Source organism: Engraulis encrasicolus, chromosome 18, assembly GCF_034702125.1.
Source record: "Engraulis encrasicolus isolate BLACKSEA-1 chromosome 18, IST_EnEncr_1.0, whole genome shotgun sequence".
NCBI lineage: Eukaryota > Metazoa > Chordata > Actinopteri > Clupeiformes > Engraulidae > Engraulis > Engraulis encrasicolus.
This window is the reverse complement of record NC_085874.1, coordinates 6346466-6364757: the sequence shown is the minus strand read 5'-3', so window position 1 is coordinate 6364757 and position 18292 is coordinate 6346466. Positions and strand designations below refer to the sequence as shown.

The 18292-nt window shown below is 44.9% G+C and overlaps 1 protein-coding gene across 4 annotated transcripts in view; it reads left to right on the top strand.

Moving 5' to 3' along the window:
* The window catches only part of bach2b (BTB and CNC homology 1, basic leucine zipper transcription factor 2b), a 103358-nt gene that overhangs the window by 19344 nt on the left and 65722 nt on the right, over positions 1 to 18292 (top strand). The window contains exon 1 of one of the 4 annotated variants that reach the window (XM_063222877.1): positions 31 to 129. The exons of 2 other annotated variants lie outside the window; for them this stretch is intronic. The gene's annotated coding sequence lies outside the window, so the exon portion shown is untranslated. One more of the 4 variants, XM_063222876.1, reaches the window with a different exon arrangement.

Below are 18292 nucleotides of genomic sequence, written 5' to 3'. Positions count from 1 at the left end.
GGTTGTGAAATCTGCTCGCCAGCCGAGAGGAGAGGAGAGGAGAGGAGAGAAGGGAGACGGTGGGTGGAATGCTCCCCGAGCGAGTGAGCGGGTGAGTGAGACGAGCGAGCGAGCCAGCCCTTGTATAAGGTAATGTCTAGTGCAGCATGCAGCGCAGGGGTGGGGACGTGTGCAGAGATTTATTTTAACACACTGGCTGGAGAGGAGAGGGGAGGAGAGGAGAGGAGAGGGGCGGGAGGGCGGAGGGTGGACGGGCGGGCGTGAGTGAGGGCATGGCAAGCCCTGCAAACCAAGCACGCCCCGGGGAGCCACACTGAAGCGTCGGACGAGAGACAAGAACTTTGTATTAGCCCTTTACAAAAACAAAAAAACCCCACTCTCCAACCCCGCTGAAACTCCACACAAAAGAGGCAAGTTTCTCTCCGGTCCACCTCCACAAGTGTTGACCCATTAACATGCATGACCAGAAAATGTGACTTGCTTCGCAACCAGGGGCTGCCAATGGATATTCAGCAAGTGAAAGGATCCTAGTATACTAGGCTGCAACTTGTAAACCCCTAACTGATGCCTGCATGGTTTGCGTTTCGGTACCCAGTTGACACATTTAGGACTTACCGTGTCAGTTTGTCACTATACCTTGTGCAGCTATAGTGTGTGGCTCATAACCACAAAGGTATTTTTAAAGTTGTGTGACAGCGTTGTCCAGTGTCACATTGCTAGTGGCTGGAAGCCTGGCATGCAGGTGGTATCATGTTGTTACGAAAACCACACTTGCTAATATTTTGGGGGTGGTGGTTTAGATATGACCAAGCAATTATGGTGTTACTGTCTCCTCTGCACAACCTGAATGTAAACACATGCACGCACACACACACATACACACACACGCACACACACGTTATGCTTTGATGTTATCTGATATTAAAAACGAAGGAAACTTTGCACGCTTAAGTGCATACGTCATGAAGACTGATGGGATGGGGCTTTGCAAGATTCGCAAGATAGCCTTGCTCCAGACTCGTCTGCTCCCTTAATTCGGAGATGAGTGAGCGAGTGAGTGAGTGTGTGTGTGTGTGTGTGTGTGTGTGTGTGTGTGTGTGTGTGTGTGTGTGTGTGTGTGTGTGTGTGTGTGTGTGTGTGTGTGTGTGTGTGTGTGTGTGTGTGTGTGTGTGTCTGTATACATTTGTGTACATACATGTGCATGTACGCGTGCTCAGCAGTATCAGAGGGAGATGACAATCACGTCACCCCCTTAGATGTGTTGCGCAGCAGCTACCAATGACAACATTACTGCATGTAGCCAGCTGATGTGGTGCAGGGCTATGATTTGTGGAGAGTGACCGTTTCCTGGTGGAAGTGTTGGGATTTGTGCCTTTTTAGACACATTTGCAGTATTTGTCACCATGTTAAATGTTAATACAAAGGCTACCACAATGGGTGCTGAATATTTTGAATGAGACCAGTTTTGTTCATCTAAGTTTACTTGTCCAAAGACGACTCCTATGGATGTTGAAAGCTTTAAATGAGAGTGAAACATTTGTTTGTATTGACGTTAATATGTCACTTACTGCCGGTGCGACCCAAGACACTCCGCGGTGGACTGGTATTACGCTAGTGAAGTGAACTGTCCTTACTGTGACACATGGATATCGTTGCAGCACATTAGTCTCATGGAATGTGTTTTGTTGGCGCTTGGGCAGGCGATGTTTGGGGCTATGTCGAGGTTATAGTGTGGACATGCTTAGACTCACTTCCCCTCCAGCTGATCCCACGAGTCCACATTAACCCTTTAAGGAGTATGTTTTTTTTGCAACATTCTACAGCTTCCATGGATGTTTGTGTGAAAATCACACAGAGGGTATCTCTCAATGTCAAGTGTCTTAGTGATTAAATTTTGGTGGTGATCCGGATCACCAACCAGAACCAAGATTTTTTAAAGATTCCTCACCGTTGCTAGCCTAGAAATCTAGACGTCCCTTGTGACTGCAAATTGATTTGCGGGACAGGGCAAATTTTGACATTCCAGTTTCTAATTCAACAAGAAGAAGGCAGAAAGACTTAAAATATAAAATGGGTGTAACATAGTCACATTCTATCAAACAAATTGGCGGAGGTCTGCACTCTCTGAGTGCATTTCTAGTTCATTCATATGAATATATACTTGTTTGGTTACTTTTTTGACCAACGTCTCTGGTTTCTTGTGGAAGGTCAAGGGCAGTTTGCACACTCTTAGATAGGGGATCATACAGTGGATCTCTGAAAAGGTGTCTGTTTATTTATCCCACATTTATTGATGTATTTGACTGAAGTCTGTCTGTTTTCTTGTGAGCAGTGCATTTGAGGTATGTAGTTGAACATTCTTTGTGTAGTCTTGTAAAAGCTGTAGTTCTGTCAAGACTGCTTGCTCCCTCACAGTAGCAAAGACCCCAGTTTGCTTTTCCTCAATTGATGTGAATAGACACCATAAAGAACATAAAGAATTCCAACACGCGCACACACACACACAGCAGACTGTTGTGATATCAGATGAGTGCACCATCTGGCCTTATTTTATACGGCAGGTTTTTTTCACCCATTCTGCTGTTAGGTGTCGAAGACAGCAGATTGCCATTGTATGCTTCTCATTCTGCTCCAACTTTGATATGGATTTGGGCTTTCGCCAGTCACTTCCATTTATCGATCGCATCTCGTTAAGGCGCCATTACATGTTGTCAGAGAGCCGAGTAAAAGTGGGATGTGTATTGTGTTAAAGCTCGGTTTTAATGTCGAACAACACGGTTGGTGAACAGGATAGGCAATAGTTAAAGGTGCACAGTGTAGGATGGTGGCCAGAATAGGTAGGCTGTTGCAACTGTGCTGCTCATTGAAACTGGGATGTCTACTGCCAAATTTGATCTGTTAATGAGTACTAAAAAAATAACTATTATTTACTAGTATGGCCAAAGTATAGTAAGTTTTGCAGCAAAAAATGTCTATTTCTGGAAATTAAAAATGGAGACATGGAGAAGATCCACCTTTTCATGTATAAAAAGTGCAATTTTCCCAGGCATGAATAGAATTTTTGATGATGGTGATAAGTTTTAATGAAAAAGATAACATTTGTGAATGGGCATGAATTCTGAAAATAAACTTCTAAAAATATTACACAGAGCACCTTTAAAGGTCAGTTTTAATGTCGAACGAGACGGTTAGTGAACAGGATAGGCAAAAGTACTGTCATACTTTCAGTGATGCTGCGCAACATTTCGTGACACAGGTGAGTCTGGCGAAGTTGCCTACACTAAGTTATCGCTTTCTATTTCACTTTCCAAGTTTCCACAAATTTCGGGAACTCATTGCATGGATATTTACCAGAGGAGGTTATGTTTGCGGTCATGTTGGTTTGCCTGTCTGTTTGTCAGCAGGATAACTCAAAAACTTACGCCCCTAGTGGCTGCAAATTGAATTGCGGGACGAGTGAATTTTGACATTCCAGTTTATAACTCCACAAAAAGAAGGCAGACAGACTTAAAATAAAAATTAGGATGTAACATAGTCAAATGTTCCATCCCACATCTTACTTGGTGGAGGTCTGCACTCTCTGAGTGCATTTCTAGTTGTATGTGACATGATGACACCAGTGACTGAGCTCCAGTCAGTGGGATTTCAATGCAGCTCTGCTCCCCTCTGCTCTGGGTGGTTTTTAGATCAAGCTGTGTTGAAAATAGTGCGAACTGTACTAAAGAACATTAACACACACACACACACACACACACACACACACACACACACACACACACACACACACACACACACACACACACACACACACACACACTGAGCTCAATCGTCCACGCCATGCTTTTTGTCCTGCGTCCTGTGTGATGCTACTTAGCTTAATCATGCCTTGCACTCGGCCCCATTTTTGAAAACGCCTTCTGAGGCATGAGAATTCCTCCTCACTCTTCCCTGTGCTGAGCGTCCGATTTCTCAAAGGATTCCTGTGGGAAACTCACTTGTGGAACAGAGAGAGTGCGAGCGAGCGCTCCAGTCGCTCGTGTGAAGAGCTTAAGCCCATGGGAGATGTAAATCAACAGGAGACTGATTGAGGGGGGCAGAGAGGACATCCAAAAAGAGAGAGAGATAGAGACAGCCAGACAGACATACAGACAGAGACTGTGTGTGTGAGTGTGTGTGTGTGTGAGAGAGAGAGAGAGAGAGAGAGAGAGAGAGAGAGAGAGAGAGAGAGAGAGAGAGAGAGAGAGGGCATTTGGGAATGAGTTTCTCTTGCTTCACGGCTCTTGTTAGCCACACGTCCTTCCTCGCTAGTCCTACTTTAAGTTAGGTCACTGTTGTTCCTTTTGATTGGCTTCCAGCTCCCCCCGATCTGAATTCTCATTGCCATGGTAACCATAATGTGGGGCATTTGCCAATGGACTACTTAAGAATTCTCTAGACTATACCAGCCACCATGGCTGTCATGCTCTCAGTGAGAGATCGCACCAACCTCTTTCTTTCTTTTCTTCTCCCATGCTAGCTGCTTTTTTTTCAACAGTTATTTTAGAACCACCATTGTTAAATTTAACACGTTGCGAGGCTAGGCGATGGATGCTGCCCTCTTGTAAAATGAAAATTGTCTTCATCCCTGCTGCTCGCTTTGGTGCCATGTCTTCAGTAAATGTCAGATGTCTGTAATGAGAGTCATCAGCATAGGATACAAAAGGATGCAATGAAGTTTAATTTGTCGCATCAAAAGCGTAGAAATGCTGTTAAAATTCAACATGCAGTGGAATTTCGGTTCATAGGACACAGGTGCATTGGTTTCATTAAGGCGTAGGTTTCATTGGCTTCAGAAAAAAAAAAATCTATGATGGAATGTCTTCGTGTGCATAGGATACAAGAGGATACAAGGATGTTTTATTTCACACATCACATGTGTACAAATAATTTCTATGACGTGCAGTGAAATTTTAGTTGTCCACCTAAATCACGCATCTACGTGTTGAATGGCTTTGGGAAATGTCATAGATCTGTGGTGAGAGTCATCAGTAATGTGCATTCGATAACATTTATGGCTTGCCTTTGAAGGGCGCAGAGTCATTTGGGAAATATGTGAAATTGGGGAGCGATCTGTGAGAGCCATTAAGCCACCACACCCGATCTGATGACAGGCATTAGTCACTGCTACACAGTTAAAAAAAGAAAGTTAATTCAAATGTATAAGTGTTGATTCAACACTGAGACGGTAATGGGAGTAAATGCTATCTAGAGGATGTTAAATTGACTTACTAAGTGTTGAGTTGGCACTGTATTTTTTATTGTGTAGGCCTACAATTCATACTGGCTCGATTCATTTGGCTCGATTTAGCGCAAGCGGTCCTGAATATTAGCATTTTTTTTCCCAAGGACTATGTGCCCTTGTAGACTTCTCAGCTCTTATCGCCACAAGCCACCTTGAAGTTGTAAGAGAAGCGTAGCACAGTCACGGAGGCGGCTTAAGTAGTCATGACAAAATATTATCCTCTTCTCTGAGGTAGGTAAATCGGGGCTTGACAGACGGTCTTGTCAACTTGGCGCAAACCAGTTTTTGAAGTCCCTACCCCTTCCGCGTGTAGAGCCGTCCGCCCCCCACATTTACAGTAGCCTAGTGGCAAAAACAACCTCTCAAAAGATCTGCGGCTAATGCTAACCCATCTGGCTGAGGTGATTAGCGGAGGCCTAGACAGATGGTGATACTGCCAGATTCCCCCTCTTCGCTTCAGGGGTCTATTAGTCTGCGCACAGTACCTCCAACAACGAGCTAGTTTATGCCCTCTGCTTCAGGGCTGTATTATACTATACTTTAGTCTGAACAACACAGAAGAACACATGGCAGGACTGGGGCAGCAAAAAAAAGCCTGGACATTTTTTGCATTGACCATCTTTTTTTTCTATGATATTATGATTAGCTCAGTCCACTAAAGTTAGACTAATGAACCGGTCCATCTTAATTGAGGGCTGGTCCCTAAGAGGAAAAAAACAACAGCATCAGCCTCCGAGGACTTTTGATCCACCGGGAAACTACTCTGTATGCAGCATTACTAGTCCTGTTCTGGAAGAACCTCCAACAGCCAACCAGTGTGCCCCCCTCTTCGCTTCAGGGGTGTATTATAATCTGCACACAGAGGAACCTCCAGGAGAACAACAAGCTAGTTCGCTCCACATTATCATACTGGCGTGATGTTTCACTAACCGTGACTGAAAGGCGGGATTCAGGCAGGGTGGGTGGCGGGATTGGGGTTTTTGCTTTTTAGGTTTCTTTTCTCTTCGTTCCCTCTCAGTGAAAGAGACCTGCGTTTGAAATATCGCACAGTTCAGTCCTCATTTCCTGCTGCGGGATGCGTGTCTCTGTGTCTCGCTCGCTAGGGGCCCTCAGGATGTTTTTGTTAACCCTTTGAGAGGTGTGATCGCACACAAGTAGGCCTATGTGGTTGGAACTTAAACCAAAATTCTGAGTTCTTACTATAATGCCACAAATACCTCTATGGGATTTCTATGGGAGTTGAAGAATGTTTACGTAAAATTCTTAAAAGGTCCAGCAAAAAATCTGTACTCCTTAAAGGGTCACGGCCAAAGAGAGGGGGGGTGGGGGGGGCTTAGTGGTTTACTGGTTTGCTCCGCTCCACTCCGCTCCCCCTCTGGTGGGGCAGATGAAATAAGCTTGCCGCCTGTGGACGGCATGAAGTCTGGAAATGTTGACACATCAGAGGCATTGAGCGTGTGTGTGTGAGCGGGAGAGAGGGAGAGAGAGAGGCACAGAGAAGGAGAGAGAGGGGAGGGGGCAGGCAGGCAGGCCGGCAGGAGGGAAGGAAAAGGAGCCCAGAAAAGCCAGGAATCCCCCAGAGCAGAGGGGAGCAGAGCAGAGGAGACGAGAGAGGGGAGAGGAGAGAGGGGAGGCAGCCGGCAGGGCAGGGCGGGAGAGTCTGAGCTCCCAGGCTGAGGAATGCGCAAGGCTTGAGGAGTCACTTATTTACTCGCTGAACTCGCTGAACCTGGCCTGAGTCAGCAGCGGCTTCAGTTCAGACCAGATCACCGTGGCGGGCTGGGCGCGAGACCAAGCCAGACATACTACATATACATGCATACATGTACATCCGACTGTCTCCTCTCCTCTCCTCTCCGCTTTGTGTGTGTACACACAAAGCTTGTTCACTCGCTTGTTCACTCATTCTGTCTGTCTTGCTCCATGTGCTGTCCTTTCTGCGTCGTCTTCTCAGTGCATGCACACAAAACGCACAGCTCTCCAAACCCACAGTCCAAACCCAAAGTCCAAAAATGCATGGGCATCTCTTCTCTTTTTTCTTTTGTTCATTCTGAATGTCAGCTTCAGTTTGTTTTGATTTTGCACGCAAACCCACATACATACAAAAAAACACACAAGGCCACTACCTGCCCCCCCGATCTCTTCCAGGCACACACATGTACATGCACACACACACACACACACACACACACACACACACACACACACACACACACACACACACACACACACACACACACACACACACACACACACACACACACACACACAAACTCCCTCCTTCCCTCTCCCAGTTAACTCCACCTTCCGCTCCTCTCAATCTCAAACAGCCGCCGTGTGATTGGCCAGGCAGTTTGCCCACTGTCAAAACAACTCTGCCCCCCAACCACACACACACACGGAGACTGACCCCCTCTTCTCCTGCCCTCTAGTCAGAGCCGAGGTCAAGACGAACATATGTTAGGAATGGATGATGAAATGGGAACATGTGAATGAGGCTGGGAGGTGGTCACTGTAAAAATAAATAAATAAAGGAGTTGGCAAAATTAACCCTTTCAGGAGTACAATGACATATAGTGTATAGATATAGTACCTTTGCAAAAATGTGATTGATCGCTATGATGTCACAAATACTCTGCGCCATTTTTAAACACAAAGTTCTGAGGAAGCTGTTAAATATCCGTTAAAAAACTAGGCCTAAACACGTACAGAGAAACAGAGCCGGACATTTTTTTTAGTACTTTGTATTCTGATATGTGAGTATCTCCCACCCCACCCATCCCCCACCTCCTCTTTTTTAAAACAGGATAATCTGGTCCTTGACCTTCTCCGGCACTCGCTCCTCTGACTAACTGTCTGCAATGGCCAGTTGATCCTCAGCAAGCAAGCATGGCCACACAGAGCTGCTGGTTTATTTACTACTACCTGCGCTGAGGCGTGCGTGCGTGTGTGTGTGCGTGGGTGCGTGTGTCAGGGCTTGTCATAGGCAGCTGCCAAAACTTGGCTGTTGCTAGTAATAGCCAATTTTGTGGGTGGCTTATTCATTGGCATACCATATCAGAGCAGCCTATATGTAGTTTGCCCCTTGTGTATCAATTGTTGTTATTTAATAAGTTCAAGAAAAAAACTCAGTTACTCAGATTCTCTTTGATTTATTTCCATGGAGAAAGCTTTTTACAAATGTCTGGCTAGAATAGCTGAATGGCTGTGACTTGGCAAAACCACTAGCCACAGTGGATGGTGAGTGAAAAAGTTCATTTCAAAACCTGGTGTGTATGTGGGTGGGTGGGTATGTGTGGATGTGTGTGAGGACTTGGAAAAACGACAAACATATTCCGGAGCAAAATAAATGCGGTGTCATGAATAGCATATACCTAAATCCTCAATGTAACATTTAAGCTCATGTGTAATAAAGTCTACATGCTGGTGCACCAAACTTGTTACCCGATACTCCTGATGAGCACATGTTTAGAGTAAGGATATAGTCTATGTAAGAGAAACGTTAAGAGATTTCCCTGATGTAACACCACTGTACCGGGTGACACCGGGGTCCACAATCGTTTTTGTTTTGCGTAGGATCAAAGTCGTGAGATTGTGATTCTATAATGTCACTTATAACTTAACCTACAGTGTACTGTAGCTGGCATACTGTAAAATAGTTGTGGAAGTATTAGTCGTTTCTGTTCTTTATTTTTCAAAAACTAGGCAATTGCAGGACTGATATTCATAAATGCGCACAAATTTCCTTTAAAAACGTGGAGGAGGCCCTGCCTAGCGGTAGGGCCCTCGTCTACTGTGCGGCCAACCCTGCTTCGATTCCGGCCCGGGGCCTTTGCTTACCCTTCTCCGTCTTTCTCTCCCAAAACGTTTCCTCTCTCTCTCTCTCTCTCTCTCTCTCTCTCTCTCTCTCTCTCTCTCTCTCTCTCTCTCTCTCTCTCTCTAACTGTCCTGTCACTAATAAAGTCTTTAAAAAAAAAAAACGTTGATGTAATGGGATTTTGGGGCTTGTAGACTTGATCTGAGATTCAGGCCCTCGCAAAAGAAATTGCATTGTTCAATTTATTGCCAGCATACTCAAGCATACTCTAACATGCATACTAAGTGACAATACATGTTTTTCCTGCGCCTAAAATCTCTATTTTGTCACCCAGACACGTGCTGGGTTTTCGAGTCTGCCCTGTAGGGCTTCTCTCGTCTGCGGGTGAGAGCGGTTGTTGGCCGGGCTGTATCACAGACATTCTTGGCACTTGGCAACGACAGGTTGTGGTGCCGAAATACACACAGGCTTTCATGTCCTAGCAGAGAGGGCAGAGTAAGGTTTTAATATATCACAGCCTACCATATGCTTTCACTGGATTTAATGGCGGGATCTGCTTCCTCCATTACATATGAAGAGCGACAGAGAGGACTCGATAGGGCATTAGTGCTAGTAGTAGCCAGATAATGTGACAATAATTGCACGGGGGATGTTTGTGTCTATAAACATACAGATGGTGGAGGGAAGCATATATATTTTTTAATTGTAGATCAAAAACGCTTAGTCTGCAGTTGAGGAAAAAAAAATCAGTGTTTCCAAGAACTTTTGTTTGTTATGTTTACGTCTCTCTCTCACACACACAGACACATACTTAAAGTAGGTCAGTGACTGGCCAAGGTAAAGAATGAGGCAGCAGTTTAGCAAGTGAGCTCGAGTCCCAAGGAGAGGAGGCCCCTCTACTCTCTCTCTCTCTCTCTCTCTCTCTCTCTCTCTCTCTCTCTCTCTCTCTCTCTCCAGCTACAGGAAGCTTGTTGCAGGGGAGACGTTAAACACCGAGTTCCTGTTTGACATCTGTTTCCACCGAGCCGAGCAGACCAAGCCTCTCTCTTCTCTCTCTCTCTCTCTCTCTCTCTCTCTCTCTCTCTCTCTCTCTCTCTCTCTCTCTCTCTCTCTCTCTGGCAGGCAGGTCTGTGCCCCCCTCCCCTCTCTCTCTCTCTCTCTGGTGGAAGAGTGCAGCTCGCTCTCTCACAGGGAAGGGAAAAAAAACATTTCTTTCTTTTTTTCTCTTCAGTTTAACTGCTCCATGACCTCTTCCCACCCCTCCTACATACACAGCCCCACACAAAGTCAGACACACACCTTTCTTCGACACCGCAAAAGCCAACAAAAATTCTGATGACGCTCCTATCGCTTGACTCGGTGCCCAGAATAACGAAAGCCGGAGAGATAAAATCAGGCAAGACAGGTTCTTACACATACTGTACTGCTCAGGCTTCAAGACCGAGATGCCCGGGGCTTGTGAATAATTAACCAGGTGTATATTTAAAAGAGTGAATATTCGACAGTTAGCAACTCTGTTCATCTCTCATGGATGTGTTGGTTAAAGCGGATTATGGCTGCGTAATTAGAGGTCTTCTGTAGTTCCCCATGTAATAATTAAAGTAATTAGATGTCATATATATTCATTCAATCAACGTCAATACTTTGTTCCCAACTCATTGCTCAAAGCAAAACCTCGCAAGTGTGCACCACATTTACCGGAAACGTAATTTGAGTTGCATTACATTATTTTGTATTACGCATATATGACGCGTATCCAAAGCGACTTACGGTGCATACACACTGCAAGCGTGAGACGTCTACTTAACGTGTCCGGAGGTATCCAGTTTCAGTCCGAAACATTTAGAATACATTAGAACAGATCATCCCTTGCACACCGGAGCGCGGTGTAAGCACGGTGCATGTCCGGGCCCACGAGCAGGAGACCGGACATGTCCGCGATCCGGCGAGTCCAAAGAGAGGTCTCCCATTGAAAATGAATGCTGCTGCCCGTGGATAGAACGAGTGTGAAAGGGTGCACCTGATTCTGAACTGGTCAGGTAATAATTGTGTCTGGATCTTTACAGTACATGCACACATGGACGGCACGTTTCCTTAACGTCTCTGTGAGCAGTGTGAGTCCGAGAGGTTTGCGGGCTGCCTTTCACACTGCAAGTCAACGTCCACGTTCTATCCGCGGGCAGCAGCCATTCATTTTCAATGGGGGTTGCTCATTGAACGCGGATGTCCGTGCAGGAAAATAGACTTGAGTTCTATTTTCAAGGAGCATCGCAGACATGTCTGGTCGGGCCGGACATGGGCCACGCTTACACCGCGCTCCTGTGTGCAAGGCATGATCTGTTTTCATGTAGAGTAGAGAGGGGGAATAAGCCCCCCTTAAGGAAAAGGTATTTTTTCTCCAAGAAGATGTTAACCATCTGTGTTAATTTCAACCATAGTTGGTAACAACAGTGAGGTGAACAATAACCCATCATGGAAAATTGGCCTAAGTTAATCCTTCATGACATTTTAAACAAAAACAAAAATTGTGCTAAAGGGGCCTTTTACCCCGCTAGTGGGGTAAAAGGCCCCCCCTAAGGTGGGGGAATAGGCCCCCCTAAAAAAAAAAACCAAACTACTTGGTTCAGTGATTGTTTTCTTCAACCAAACAATGAAAGAAACAACATTCCAATAAATAATCAAAATTTGTACAATTCTATTGTAAATACAACGTAATATGAAGCTTTTAGGCTACCTGTGTAAATGCTTATGTATACTGACGCCAGAAAATTACATGACTAGCCAGAAAATTTTACTTTCCTCCATTGCGTCGCTAAAATGCTATCCACAGCGGATGTTTGTTTATCCCCGTGGTCAGGACTATTCATAGCAACAATGCAAATTGAAATTTGTGCCATCTAGTAGTCAAAATGGGAAAAACGGGCAGGGGGCGTATTACCCCGTGGGGGCGTATTGCCCCTCTCTACTTTTCTAACTGTTTCGGACTGATAATGGACAGGTGAAGTGGACATTAAGTTGATGTCCGCGCAGTTGGTGTGAATGCACTGTGAAAGGGTGCACCTGATTCTGAACTGGTCAGGTAATAATTGTGTCTGGATTTTACTGTGCACTGTTTTAGTAACGCTTTATTTTAAGAGCTCCATTTTACAGTGTATCTGTCTAATTATAGGTGCAGTGGAATAACTGGTGTAACACCTATGTAATATCCTGTATCAGGGTTGTACTTACATCATGAACTGACTTCTACATAGCTCTGCTTTTGACACCTCTGCGCATGTACCATGCCACTCGGGGCTTTGGTCCGAGGCAAGATTTTGGCCGAGGCGTCCATGTCAATGGAAGCCATAGCCAGACCCTGTGCAGTCCCTTCACACATGCTGTTCCACCAGTGAGCAGCTGTAATAGTCATTGAAAAAAAAAACTTTACTAGCCTACCATAGTACTACACCACTATGACACAGAGCCTTTAGTAATGCATTACGCCTTAAGCCCACCTGGGAATCTCCAACTCCCATTGTCATTGTGACACAGCATTCCATAGCACATAAGTGTTCACTGCACACTGCATACGACGAAATTGCATTTTATGCCTCACCCGTACAAGGGGGCAGCCCCTAATGGCGCCCAAAGGGATCAGTGCGGCAGGACGGTACCATGCTCTGAGTACCTCAGTCAAGGAGGAGAATGGGGTAGAGCACTGGTTAATTACTCCCCCCACCCACCTGCCGGGTCTGGAGTCGAACCAGCACCCTTTGGGCTACAAGTCTGACGCCCTTACCGCTTACCCATGACTGCCCTTAGTCATTGCCATTCTAGTAACAGCTAATTCATAACGGGGGCCGTGCCTTACTGGGCTAAGAAATGAAGTCAAATAGGAGGGGCTGGTTCACCGCATATAGATGTCATTCAAATCCAGTCTTTTTAGCCAGTAGTGCTGTAATACTATACTCCATGTTCGGACACATATGTTCGCATTAGAGGGTGAGGTCAAGGTGTTTCTCTGCATCGACTTTGTAATGAACTCCGTGAGAAATTGTAACTTGATGTATTTTCCAGGAGGCTTGCAATGCAAAGGAAAAAAAAGAAAGCCCAAATTTCATGTCTTTTCCGAACCTTACTCGGTTTCACATGACGTCAGAAGACTAGGCTATGAGATGGGATGCATTGTGGTCCCGCTGGTTTGTCCTTTCTCAGGTGGCATGGATATGCACGATGGGTGGTGTCTTGTTGGTTTTGTTTTTTCCGTTATCCGCATGTCCAGTGGGAATCTCTCTCTCTCTCCCTCTGTCTCTTCTCCCTGGTTTTTTTTTTTTGGGTGTCCCCTGCCCTTGTGACCAGCATGTCCATCAGGACCAGCCAACGCTCTATTTTTAGCATCGCTCGTCTCGCGCAAGATAGGATGACTTTCCAAACAGGAGACGAGCAATTAAGCGTGCGCTACACCTTACATGCCATGAAACTTGAGAGCAGGCGAGGCGCTTGAAGGAGCTGAGCAGAGCTGAGGCAAGGAGAGGAGAGGCGAGGAGAGGGGAGGCGAGGAGAGATGAGGCGAGCCGTCCGCTGTGCTGTGCTGGAGGCATCGGTGATGTCAGAGGCTGTCTTGTAATGGGACACGGCTGGGGGGGTGACACAGCCCGGGCACTGGGCCATGCAGGGCAGGAGACAGGACGGTGTAGGGCACGGGCAACGCGATTCCCATATTCCAGGCTGTATAGGTGGCATCTTTTTAGATGTCTAGAGAACCGTACGGAACCTTTGGTACGACAGACCAAGCAATGCATTTTTTTACAATAGTCTTCTGCAACTTAATGTTCAAAGCCATTCAATCCACATGATTCAGTCTGCATAGGGGGTGACTTTCCAGGTACTTAAAAGCCAGACCCCAGAGAATCTTTGGTACCACAGACTAAACAAAACGTCTTTTTTTCCAGGGTATACTCTCAAGACTTCACGATTCCCATATTTCAGTCTGCAAAAGTGATAACTTTTTAGGTAGGCCTACCCCTGCAGTGAGTGTTTTATTTTAAAAATCAGCACATACAACAGTTGGCATTAGTAACAGTGTGACTACCACTTTGCCCATTATGTGTACACTTCTGTGTTGTATGTCGGCCCGTCCGTCTGTCAGTTGGTCTATCAGTCAGAAACTGGTTTTCTTTTTGGAGAGCACACGCAAAGCACTGAGGCTTGACCTTGTTTAATTAGTGTTTTATAGTAGCCGTGTATCTTGCCATGTTTTATTTAATATATAGACCAGGGGTCCCCAACCTTTCTGGGTCTGAGGGCTACCAAGGGCTACCCAAGGGCTACTGAGGGCTCCCCGAGGGCTACTTTTGCTCAAAATCCATTACTGATGTCTTGGCATCATGCTCAAATCACACTATTATTGAATGATAATTTGCTTATAGGTTATAAAGAATAAATAATCTCATATTTAAATGAAGAAAAGCATTAACTGTGACTAAAATCTGGTAGTCGTCACTGTTTATTAACATCCTTGGTGGGCACCTCAGAAGCTCCTGGAGGGCTACCTGGCGCCCGCGGGCACAACGTTGGTGACACCTGATATAGGCTAATTAAAAATGAAAAAAAAACCAACAACAACGTATATGCATTCTTGCACAACACATATGAACTTTTCATTGTTTCTTTTCACTGAACACTTAAAGAGTCACATGAATCAGCTTCACCAGCGAGGTGTCTTCCTATTCTAGTAAACGTAATCAGATGGAAAACGTGTCTTTGGGAGCACAGTCACCGTCCGTGTCACAAAGACACACACCAACAGCAAAAGTGAGCTCTGTCAAATGTCACATCGCCATCACCATGCCCATTAGATCACACTTGCTCTTGATTGCTTTCATGTTTCAGAAAAAATGTGCACTTTTTTTGTTCTTTCCCCACACATTTTTCAAATCAAGATTTCTGAAGTTGTTATGAAGTTAGAGACCCTGCAGATTTTCCCCTCACGGAAATCCTGAGGCCAATCACAGCCCACAGCCCATAGCCTAGGTTGGTTTTTTTATATTATTCATTAAACGTTACTGTGAGTGAGTCAGACTTTCCATGTATGAGGCATTTGCAAGAGGAAGACTTCTTTGTCTGTGAGTAATAACAGAGTAATTCACTTCTTTTGGGTATGTAGAGCCGGGATCCCTGTATTTTTCTGTGAATTATTAACTGTCATGCTTTTCCTTCTAAGAGAAATCCCTCTTCTTGTGTACAGTAAAGAGAAGATAAGCTGTGCTGAGTGGAGAGTAAAGAAACAGATTCAAGCTGTCATGACATACTAATTCTTTACATTACATTACATTACATTACACTTAGCTGTTGCTTTTATCCAATGCGACTTACAGTTATTTACAGGGTTTTGGTTACAGGTATGTGGGGTTAGATGGTTTCCTCAAGGGCACTTCACCTGTCTGTACGTGTGGGGAGAGGTAAGGGTGGGATTTGAACCTGCAACCCTCTGATCGTAAGACCACTGCCCTACCATGAGGCCACGACTGCCCCGTTGTCCGTTTGAGCATTTGGTGTTGTTTGACGCAGCTTTCTCAATCACATTGCATCCAAACGTTATGGCAGAGAGCATATTTTGCATCCAACTTTTATGGCAGGGAGGGAACTGTTGTTATGCTGCCTCTCACTCACGGTAGTCTTTATTATTGTGTCACTCAGAAGTAGGGCTGGGCAATATGACGATATATATCGTTATCGTGATATAAAAGTGTATACCGTGACCTTTCTCCTATATCGTTTATATCGTGATAGTAATTTTATCAGTTGTATACAATTGAATATCATTTCATTACATTTCATGTTGTCACAATACACACTATAAGTTAATGTAACTGTAAAAATAACAATAAAAAGATCAATTTTAAAGAAAGGTTGTTTTGCGACAAGAAAAAAATAAAGAGCAAAAAAAAGAGAATAATTGAAAACGTATGTAATTGTGCTATATCGTGATATATATAGTTATCGTGATATAGAGTAATCCATATCGTGTCGTATCGTTTTTTTTATATATATCGTCCAGCCCTACTCAGAAGCAGAGGGGCTCAATCTGTGCTCTGGCACTGAACAGCACAGTGAGACAAAAGAACATTACATTACATTACACTTCGCTGATGCTTTTATCTAAAGCGACTTACAGATATTTACAGGGCATTGGGTAGTCTCATAACACATAAACATATGACTCTTTAGAAATAGAGTTGTATGCTTGTATGTTTGATATCTTAGACCTTATAAAGAGTCATGCATGGTTATGAATGTGGTGATAGTGGCGGGCACACAACAGCCGTGGCAACAATGGAAGACTGAAACACACACTGAGTGCACATGAGTGCAGAGAGAGAAACCACAAAGAGACCCGAGAGTGCAGCGCGAGTGTAGCGTAATGCTGCCGAGGCTCCGCGCAGCTCCGATCGGGACGCAATCAATAGCGCAGAATAAGATCATGCGTTAGATGAGTAGTCTGACATCAATATCAGGCGCGGAGACCTCCAAAGCACTATTGTGCTTCCGACTACATGCCACCCGGACAGGCGGGCGCGGCGCCCCCTGCTCACAGAGGCGCTGGGAAGACAGAGACGCTTTGACAAACAAAGGAGGCGCAGTGGTTGGTGAGGTGCTGTGCGGTGGTTCAGGCTGCAGGGGCCTCTGTCTGTCTGTCTGTGCATTGTTGTTGTTGTTTGGCCCCCGGTCTCATAGTGAGCTCATCGCTTGGGGGCGGCTGGTTAGTCCTCACCTGCTCTCCTTTTTCATCACCACACAGAAAAAAAATGGGGTGTAAAAAAAGTGCAATTTTCCGAGTCATAGTGAATACTTTGAATTTGATGGTGGTGGTAAGTATTCATGGAAGCATTTGTGAATGAGCAGCATGAATTCTGGAAATAAACAACTTAAAATATTACACAGTGCACCTTTAAGAGTTAAAGCCTGTTATTAACACTGGATTTTTTTTTACTGCACATGGAGCCGCAGCGGTTGGAAAAGGTAGCAATGGAGTAGGTTTATTCCACACTGCCGCCTCTGAAAAACATGACGATGAGGGAGAGCTGCTGCTGACATCAACCGATTGTTTGCGAGTCTCTGGCGCTCAGTTTTTATTGAGTTGTGAATGAAAAGCTTTGGAGCTTTTGAATGTTGTTACGCGCTGCCTTTTCATAGAGGGGAAACTTTTAATGCTCTCTCCTGGGTCTGAAGGAGTCAACCAGTTAACGTCTTACAAGTCTGGAGCTCCTGAGTTTCCCCATCTAGTCTATGTGGTGCATTTGCTTACTTAATTTCCCTAAGATTGTCATTATTAGAAAATAATTGGACTCATTTAAGTCTAATTTTGTGTTGCCTTTCTTTTTCAATCCCTTGCGCCTGGGCCTTTTTGGTCAGAGTGTTAAGCTGTCTCCAACACACACACACACACACAACAACAAAAACAAAAACAACAATAGTTCAGATGCATATAGATTGCATCCATGCTACAGGATAAATTCAGCAGAGTTGATGCTAGGTTGCGACTAACGAGGGTGACTCCTAAAAAACCCGAAACGTCTACGCTCAGGCAGAAAATAAATCACAAATGTACGCAGAGAAAGACCATCGCCGGCTAATAACTTGGGATTACCTCAAGTATGTCTGGTCTTGTCTGCCATGGCAGTGTTCAGACGTTTGGGGGCCAACCCATTCAAATCTTCCAATGGCAGCTATAAAAACAATTGAGTCAGCCTGCCCGCCAGCCTTGACTGCGTCAACAATAGCCCTCTTTCACCTCCTCCAGATTATTCGTATTCCTTTGCCGCCTCTCCTGCCGTCTCACTCAGCACGGCGCTGAGGACCATGACTAAGTTGACCACCAAACAGCCGTGCTGTCCTCCGGCGACATACAAGATTTATTTACTTACTTATTTATTTATTTATGTATTTATTTATTTATTTATTTCAATGTTTGTTCAACACTTTGAGAGTGGAGATGGACACTCACTGTGTTGGTCATACTCTACCGGGTGTTGAATTTACACTGCAACATTTACTGTGTATCCGAAAATTTGATGAATGGCATCCAATTCCAAAGAGAGGGTTCACATGGCAACAATAAGCATAGAGCACTCCACAAGCCCAGCCCTCCACCACCCTAAGATCAGCACCAAGATGCACAATTCACAATCCGTACTCTCTACGTTTCGAATGAA